Source organism: Cornus florida, unplaced genomic scaffold, assembly GCF_030987335.1.
Source record: "Cornus florida cultivar Cherokee Brave unplaced genomic scaffold, ASM3098733v1 CherokeeBrave_3.0.0_Hap2_Chr04, whole genome shotgun sequence".
Taxonomy (NCBI): Eukaryota; Viridiplantae; Streptophyta; class Magnoliopsida; order Cornales; family Cornaceae; genus Cornus; species Cornus florida.
In genome coordinates this window covers 74,903,809-74,913,159 of record NW_026775574.1, presented here as the reverse complement: position 1 = coordinate 74,913,159, position 9,351 = coordinate 74,903,809, and the positions used below count along the sequence as shown (strand labels likewise).

Genomic DNA, 9,351 nt, shown 5'->3' with positions numbered 1-9,351 from the left:
TGACTTAGAGCGCCCTGTAGACAACACAGAGTAGTACTCTCCAGCCAGGTCGCCCATTCATGAGCAGGAGCAGACTCAGGAGCTTTCTTCTGATTCATCTATGCCTGAGGCTCCAGATCTGACCCCCAGCTTTGGAGTATGTTTGCAGATGCTTGAGGATACTGTTGTTGCCCTCCCAGCTGATTTCACAACCCAAAGAGCTGATTTTGCTACCTTCCGCACTGATGTCGCGACCATATTTCGAGATCTATCCAGAGATCTTTGTGGAGTCCGACCTGCCCGTCCTACCTCATCCTCCTGAGTTCCCAGTTCCTTCTATCTCATGATCCTTCTCTCCTATTGATACTTTACTTTTGTATAGTACTATTATTTTTACAGCCGGTCTGTCGGCTTTGATATTTTTATTGTACTTGCACTTTATCTGTTTTATATATCTGTTTTTGCTATAGATGTCAAATGATTATATTCTCATATCTGTGTGTTTGAATCCATCAGGTGCATCACAGTAATGTCAGTGAGAGAGTGCTACCTAATTTTCAGGACCACCCTTATACCTCTCTCATTTCTTTATCTATTTATCCCATTTACACTTGCATATCCACTGTGCACTAATTATCACATTTTGTTATCTGATGAGTTTATCCAAGTGCCAATTTTCAAGACCACAGTTCATCCCAAGTTTGGAGGGGCCATGCCACCCACTTCGGATACTTTAGTCCCGATCATTCTATGCCTTAGTTGCACTGGTATACTCTTTCCTTTATTCTCTTTGCACATTGAGGACATTGTGCCATTTAAGTTTGGGGGGAATGGTGCTTTACAGTGTTAGTTTTAAATTCAAAATTTTGAGCATGACTTGTGTATTTGAGGGATATTTCTATGATTGGTCCATATCTAGCTATGATTTTGATCTTTTGAGGACTATATTGCTTAAAATTTAAAAATTGCTTGACTTGAGAGTCCAATACTCCTTGTATGCCTTAGGGATTCCATTTAGGAGTAAATTTTTCAAAAGATTGATATCTTGCTTGCACTTGTGGTCCACATCTTCTTGATTTTATGATTGCTTTCAGATTCAATCTAGGATTCTACACTAGCACAGGCGTACACTAGTATTCATTTGTGGGGTGCATGCTTTGTTGATTATTGAATTGGTTATATCCCAATTGAGTTAGTAGTGCATTGAAAGCTTTCATTCTTGATAAAGGTGGATAACAACCCATTTTCACTAAGTAGCCGGGATTCTAGCCTCATCAAGCATTGAACTTCTCGCGCCGAAAGGTAGAGGGCCCAAACTCTAGGTTAATAACTGAATTCAAAAAAAAAAAAGGGAAAAAAAAAAGAAGAAGAAGTTGCAAAAGCAATAAAAAGTGAGTATTTCTTCCAAAAGGTGAGAAGTGGGAAATGATTAGATGATTGTTGTCTTGATTTGTAGCCTAGTTGATTTGAGCTTGTAAGTCCGTAGGGGTGTTTGAACACCTAATGCCCTAAAGCCGTCTAGTTTGGGAGTCATTGACCTAACTTTCGACCTCATGAATAGCTAGAAAGCTCAATAGATCAACACATTGCACGATGCTTTCATCTTTGATCCTAAAAAAAAAAAAAAAAAAATCGAGTGAAAAGAATAAAACGCACCTAGAACAATAAAGCTTTAATAAAAGGTCCACTTTTTGTCTTGATGTTCGGTACTAGATTTGTGTGCTAGTTTGAGGGTAAGGATGTGATTAATTCTTTAGTTGGCTTAGATAGCAACATATTTGATGCCGGTCCACTCAAGAAGAATTCTAGAGTTGTTTTGATTTGCATGATCATTTTCTTGATGTGTGGAGGACCACACTTGCCCGCTTGATGTTGAAATTTTAGGAGATTGCATGGAAATGTTTGAAACATTGCATACTTGAGGTAGTTTTCTCCCAATGCTTGTTTACAATATTGGTGCCTCTTTTGAAAGAATGAGCTTAATTTTTATGGGTACCATTTCTGGAAACCCTTACGAGACTTCACTCATCCACTAGGGTAATCTAGGGGTTTAAAAGGCTTGTTGCATATGCTAAGTGCAATCGTGTTCCCTATGAAAATGGCGTTATCCATTTATTATTTTCTAGCTCATAGTTATATAGTTGTTCATTTCATTCCTTTACTTTCTAGTTCATTGCTAGGGACTAGCAATATTTAAGTTTGGGGGTGTGATGAGCGCTGAAAAGTGCGTATTTAAACCCCTAAAGTTTATGCATTCTAGCACCTTTATCTATTTTACTTTACCGTTTTAAATTGATCTCGTATTATTTCCATTTTCAGATACTTATCCCGAAAATAAGCTAACTCAGCCAAATAAGAGCTTAATTGAAGCAATTCTGGGATTAAACAAAGAAAGGAGCAAAGTGAAGAAAGAAAGAAGCAAATGAAGCCAAAAGTTGGGAAGCAGCAAAGTTCGATCGATCCAACTCCAAGGTTCAATCGATCGAACAATGATCGATCTTAGCACTTCAAGATAGATCCAAGCCTTGGCCCAAAAGCATAAAGTCCAAAAAGTTTGATCAATCCAACACCACCTTTCGATCGATCGAACACTTTTGTCCTTATTCAAATGATTGATCCTATCAACAGCTGTACCACCCACTAACCACTTTTGTCATTTTCCCATAAATATCTCCCAAAATATCTCGGATTTGTCTTTTCCCAAAAAGCTTAACCAGTTGGATTGATCTAGCCTAAGTTTGATGGATCTCAGCCAGTTCGATCGATCCAAGTCCAAGGTTCGATCGATCGAACTTCCTCTAGTCTGAAAAAGTTAAATTTCTAGCTTGTGCAATCCGTCCTCTATCCAATCATTAGAGAATATCCTTTGCACGACCCCAGCTCATTTTGTGTGTCATTTTGACCTACCTATATAAGGATAAAGATTGCTTTTTACAAAGGGGCTAATACATAATTCTAGGGTTTTATTCTCTTGGAGGGGAAGTTTAGAGGAGGAGGAGGCTAGAAACACCATTGGAGTTCTTCATCAACAAGGAGCAGATTTCAACCATGGAGTTAGCCCTTAAGGGTTGGAGCAACATCACTATGAGTGGCTAGACATCCTCTTGGGGCTAGAGTTAGCCCCAAACATGCTTTCTATATCTTAATCTTGTGTATTATTGAGGGATTAGTGTTGTAATTGATGTTTTGACACTTTGATATAAATAGATCTTGTTTATTCAATGATTTATGTGGTTTAATGTTTCCAATTGATCATTTCATTCTATCCATATGTCTATGTATGCTAGAGTAGATGTTCATGTGCTTGTCTCTAGATTTTGTGTTATTGATGCATGTCTATGTGTATTGATGCTATAGATTTGGAGATTGTCAAAACATCGTGCTTAAAGGAATGCTCTTGTTATTCTCTTGATGGTTCATACATATTTCTTGATGGATTGTGTCTCTCCCCTAGTTTATTTTCATACTAGTAGTATAGATGCAGTGTAGTTGTAGTGTAGTGTTAAATGGGAGGACAATCTATGCTTGTTGTTTGATGATCCAAGCTTTTGAATGCGAGTAGTATATGTCTCTATCCTTGTGTTGTATTTGGATTGTGAGCTTAATGAAAGGATTAATGACTTGTTTTGATCTATTGTGCCTTTCACATGTTGTTTAGACAATATATACTTCATTGCTTAGATATATTGTGCCTTTCACATGATGTTTAGATAATACATGCATAACTAGTCATCCTTGCTTGTTGAATCAACCAAACACACACACACCAATATTGCAACACACCATTTGCCCTCATTAATCACTTGTCAACGGTATAGAAATGCATTGCTTGGTGGTGATTTCTAAACCCCAAGATCTGTCTCTCTCTTACTTACTCTTAATTGTATTATTTTGTTATCACTTAGTTGAATTTAGTTGCTCTCTAATCAACCAACCCACCAATTGTTTGATCACTCGACCTACTAGCCCTAATAATAATTCCACGACCTTGTTCGATCCTCACAATCCCTTGGGACGATCCCTACTCGCCCTAGCTATATTTATAGTGAAAGGTAGTAGTGGCTTCTATAAATGTAAAACTTTTGACCCTCGCCTTAATGCACACTCTCAAGCTTGACGGTGGTGCGGCATACACCAGCCACTTTCCTTGGCCCGTGACCCCCAAAATCAAAATTAAAATAAAAAAATATATATAAAACTATATATATACATATATATACACATATACACAAAGGTTCAAAGCTTCATCAATGGCAAGATTCATCATTAAAACATCATAGATCTAACATATAAAGCATGGATTCATGAAAATAAAGCTTGAATCAAAAGAGGGATCTCGGATCTTACCCAAAACTGAGAGATGAGATGAAGGGGAGATGGAATCCGAGATCCAAGATGAGGGAGAGAGATTTGAGATGAGATGGAGTCGCCGGAGGGTTCGCCAGAGGTGGGGAAGTGAGTTACAGCGGCGAGGGACGAAGATGAGGGTGTTAGATCGATCTGTGGTATCGATCTAATAACCCTAGGTTTGATTTTTAAAAACATTCCTTTACTAGTTCGATCGATCGAACTAAAATCTCAGATCGATCGAACTGCAATCGATCTCTCCTCACTAAAAGATAAAATTGTTTTGAAGCTTTTGAATTTTTGAAAATTAAAAATTAAAAATGAAAAATATTTTTTTGATTTTTGAAAAATAAAACTAAATAAAATAAAAATAAACAAAAATAATATAAAATAAAATATTTTTGGAATATAAAATAATATATATATATATATATATATATATTTTTTGAAATATAAAATAAAATAAAATAAAATAAAATAAAATATTTTTGGGATTTTTTTTTTTAAATTTAAAATTCAAAACAAAAATCAAACTTAAATCAAAACAATAAATCAAAGAACAGAGATCGATCTCTCTAAGATTAATCTGAGAAGAACTCTGATCGATCGAACATGCAAAAACCTGCAGACATGTTTGATCGATGGGACAGAGAGGCTTTTTGATGCAGGTTGGATGCAGGTTTAAAATTTTCCTAAGTGTTGAGACTATAAATCGATCCCAGATGAAGTTGGATCGATTGAATAACTAAAGATCGATCTAGGAACAAGTTCGCACGATGGGACAGAGAGCTGAATATGCAGGTTTTCTTCGAACGATTGGACAGAGAGGTGATTGGATGTAGGTTGGATGCAGGTATGGAGTTCGATTGATCGAACCTCCTTGGAGATCGATCGAATTGATGCAAAATATCCATTTTCAATATGAAAGTGTATGCAATCCTAATCACAGTTCCTAGCAATGTATATGAACCTAAAGCAAATATCTAGACTTCACAAGAAATGAAATTTAAAATAGAAATGAGGGAGGAATAAGGTTGTGACACCCTACGAAATATACTAGTCTTTAATGTCTCTAGCAAGACGTTGGGCTCTTTTAGCCTGGATCAAACATCTTGTAGTGCATCCCCTCCTTGATGGGGTGATAAGTACTTTGAACTCCACCCAACAAATGGTTCGCTAGAGAACTTGTTGGATTAGGCTCAAAAGAACTTGTTGGTCCTTTTTCAAAATGATCTTTGGGCTTCCATGCCCTTTCAAAACAAGATTTTGAAACAACTTTCTTGGAATTCAGGGTTGATGGTAAAGTTTTTAAAATTTTGGTTTCACACAAAGACTCTATTCCTTCACATTCATGGCCATGATATTTCTCTACAACATTCACTACTTCATGCTTGTCAAATGAATTAGGGGTCGGATTGAAGATATTCAACTTCACTTTCATGTGGCCAAATGAGATCTTCATTATCCCCATCCTACAATTAATGTTAGCATTCGCGGTTGCTAAGAAAGGACGGCCAAGAATAACTGGAATTTGGCTCTTAGGATTCGGGACTGGTTCCATGTCAATGACAATGAAATCAACGGGGAAGAAAAATTTATCTATCTTAATCAATACGTCCTCAATGATACCTCTTGGCTTTTTAATGGATCGATCGGCAAGTTGCAAAACCACCGACGTCAGTTTCAAATCTCCTAAGCCTAATTTGACATATACCGAGTATGGAAGAAGATTAACACTTACTTCTAAGTCTAAGAGAGCCCGATTAATAATATGATCACCAATGATGCATGAAGTGGTAGGTGAACCGGGGTCTTTGAACTTTGGAAGAGTGTTATGTTGCAAAATAGAGCTCACTTGCTCGGTCAAGACCACTTTCCTAGGTGCTTGGCTTTTGTTCTTCCTCTTTTGGGTGCATAAGTCTTTTAAAAACTTTGTATAAGCCAGAATTTGCTTGATTGCATCCAAAAGTGGAAGATTGACTTTCACTTGCCTAAACACATCCATAATTTCATTTGTTTTAGCCTTTTGCTTGTTAATTGAAATGGATCCTTTTAAGGCATCCGGAAATGGAGCTCTTGGCTCAAAAACCTATTCAGAAATTTTCTTTAAAGTCTCTTCAACACAAGAAGTTTTGAAATCATTTTGCAAATTTTTCTTTTCAAGATCACTTTTTAAATCACTTTTCAAGATATTCTCATTTGAAAGAACATGCATATGCAATGAAGGAGGAATAGGATATGAAACGGGACGGGTGTCAACTTTGGGTTGCACCGGTTCACTCTCTTCATTAGACATACCCACTTGGTTGTCCACAATCTTCCCACTTCTCAAGGTTGTCACCGCATTGACATGCTCTATTATGGGACTTTCCGATGAGGAATGAGTCTCCACAACACATTGTTGCTTTGGTAGGGCATTCAAAGGCATTTTCCCTTTCTCTCTAGCATTTAAAGTACTAGTTATTTACCCTACTTGGGTTTCTAGCTTAGCAATGGATTGAGAATGAGAATTAAGCAATTGAGTGTTCGCCTCTAGAGTGCCTAGAGCGGTCAAAACTTTCTCTTCAAAAGCGGGACTCTTAGAATTTCCTTGAGAATATGATGGTTGATTAGGAAAATGAGAATTAGAAAATGGATTTCCTTGTGATTGAAATGATGATCTAAAACCTTAGGAACCTTGGCTTTGCATCGGAGGTGGAACATACTTCCCTTGATAACCACCTTGGGGAGGGTTTGAGCCTTCCCTTTGGTTTCTCCAAGATAAATTCTGGTGATTCCTCCAACTAGAATTATAGTGATTGCCATAAGGATTGTTCCCTTAATTAACAAAAGCTACATTGACTTGTTCATGATGGTTACTTTGCACATGTCCATGGGGATAATTGGAAGTAGAATGTAAAACACTTGAACAAGTCATATATGTCTCATTGGATGCATGGTGGGAATAGTTAGGGATGAAAGATACTTGATTTGCCGAGTTTTGGTTGATCAAGAATTGATCAAACCTTTGAGATAATGATTTCATCTCGGCGGCTATTTCATTAGAATGATCAACTTGATGTAAGCCAATACTCTTCCTTCCACTTAAATTCCTACCATTCTTAGAAGATAAAGTTCGATGCAAGGAATTTTCACTCATGCTCTCATAAAGACGCCACACGTCATCCTCATGCCTATCAATGTAAGAGCCACCCATGGAAGCATCAACCATGCCCTTATAATTATCGGATAAACTCTCAAAGAAATATTGAACTAATTGCCATTTGGGTATGTCATGATGTGGACACTTCCTAAGCAATTCATTGAATCTTTCCCATGCCTCATGGAATGTTTCCCCATCCCCGTGTGAAAACTCTCGAATTGAGGTTCTCATGGCATTGGTCTTAGAAACTAGATAGTACTATTTTAAGAACTCTTGTTGCATTTCTGCCCAAGAAGTTATTAAAAAAGGCCTAAGATTGTTAAACCAGAATTTTTCCTTGTCTTTAAGGGTGAATGGAAAAAGTTTAAGCCTTAAGACCTCTTCCGGCATATCTGTGTATCTCACAGTGGAACATACTTCAAGAAACTCATCCAAATGCTTGTAAGGTTCTTCACTTGGAAGTCCATGATAATTAGGAAGCATTTGAATGGTTTGTGGTTTGATTTCATTGTGGTGTGCTCTAAATGGTGGCAATTGAATGCATGTAGGTGCATTATATTCATTAGGCACATAGTGATCTCTTAAAGCAAGGGGAGGATTAACAATTGGAGGTGCAGCATGGGCACCTTGATTGCCTTGAACTATGGGAGGTTGTGGAGCAAACATTAGCCTAGGCGTTCCCAATGGAACTTGGTCTTGTTGTTGTGGTGGGTGAATGAATAGCCTCAGCATGCCTAATGGTACTTGCATATTATCATGATGCATATTGGGGTTGAGGATACCTTATTGGTCTATGTGACCAAGGTCCTCCACATGGTCCTCATTATGTACTTCCATTGATGAAATGGATTGACTAAAACTTCCTCTTCCCCTAGGGTTTCGAACAACGGATTCAAGATGAAAATTAAGAGGGACAAGAGTAGGTTTCAATGATCTACGACCATGTATGCACAACAAGACACAACAAGCAACAAGCAATGAACAATCACTTCACCTTCGCAACAATTCAACGATCAACAAACTTCCTGCACATACAATGATCCCATACTCCCATGCTATCAACAATATGCAAAGAATAATAAAATTGCCTCCATGTGGGTTCACGATTTATCTAAGAATTGAAATACAAGCCTCCATGCATGCCGACGATTTAACTAGAGATTGAGTTAAGAAAGAGCTCATAAAGGGTCCTTTAACACTTCAATTCAATTTTCGATTTTTAACCTTGCAAATTTTTTAGATTTTAGCTTTTTCCTTGCTTTTGCTTAGCTCCTTGCTTAAAATGCTCCTTTGCTCACCTTCTAGCTCAATGCACCTAGTCAAACAAGAACCAACACAATAAGTAACCCAAATGAAAATGAAAATAAAGTAAAGACACGGTCAAAAAAGTACTAATTCCTAATTGATTCCATAAATATGACGTTGCCTTTAATCAATCCCCAGCAACGGCACTAAAAACTTGGTGTCGCTAAACCAAAGCTTGCAAAAGAGTGAATGTTGGACTAAAATGAGTGTGGCCAAGTTTTACATTTATCATATGCCACTACTACCTTTCACTAAAAATATAGTTAGGGCAAGTAGGGATCGTCCCAAGAGATTGGTGGGTCGTATTAGGTTGTGGAATCGAGATTAGGGTTAGTAGGTCGAGTGATTAAAAGATTGGTTGGTAGTTGAATTATACTAAGATGCAATTTAAACTAAAGTAAACAATTAAATGCAATAGAGAGAAAATAAGATAGAGAGATCTTGGGATTTAGAGATCACCACTAAGCATAGCTTTTTTACACCCTTAATAAATGATTAATGCGGGGAAAACATGTATTGCAACAATAATATGTGTGTGTGGTTGTTTCAACAAGCATAGATGACTAATTAAGTATATA

At 37.3% G+C, this 9,351-nt stretch overlaps 1 pseudogene; it reads left to right on the top strand.

The window, feature by feature from the left end:
- The first annotated feature begins 7,595 nt into the window (after nucleotides 1-7,595).
- LOC132305700 (small nucleolar RNA R71) lies at nucleotides 7,596-7,694 on the top strand (annotated as a pseudogene).
- Nucleotides 7,695-9,351: the final 1,657 nt, after the last annotated feature.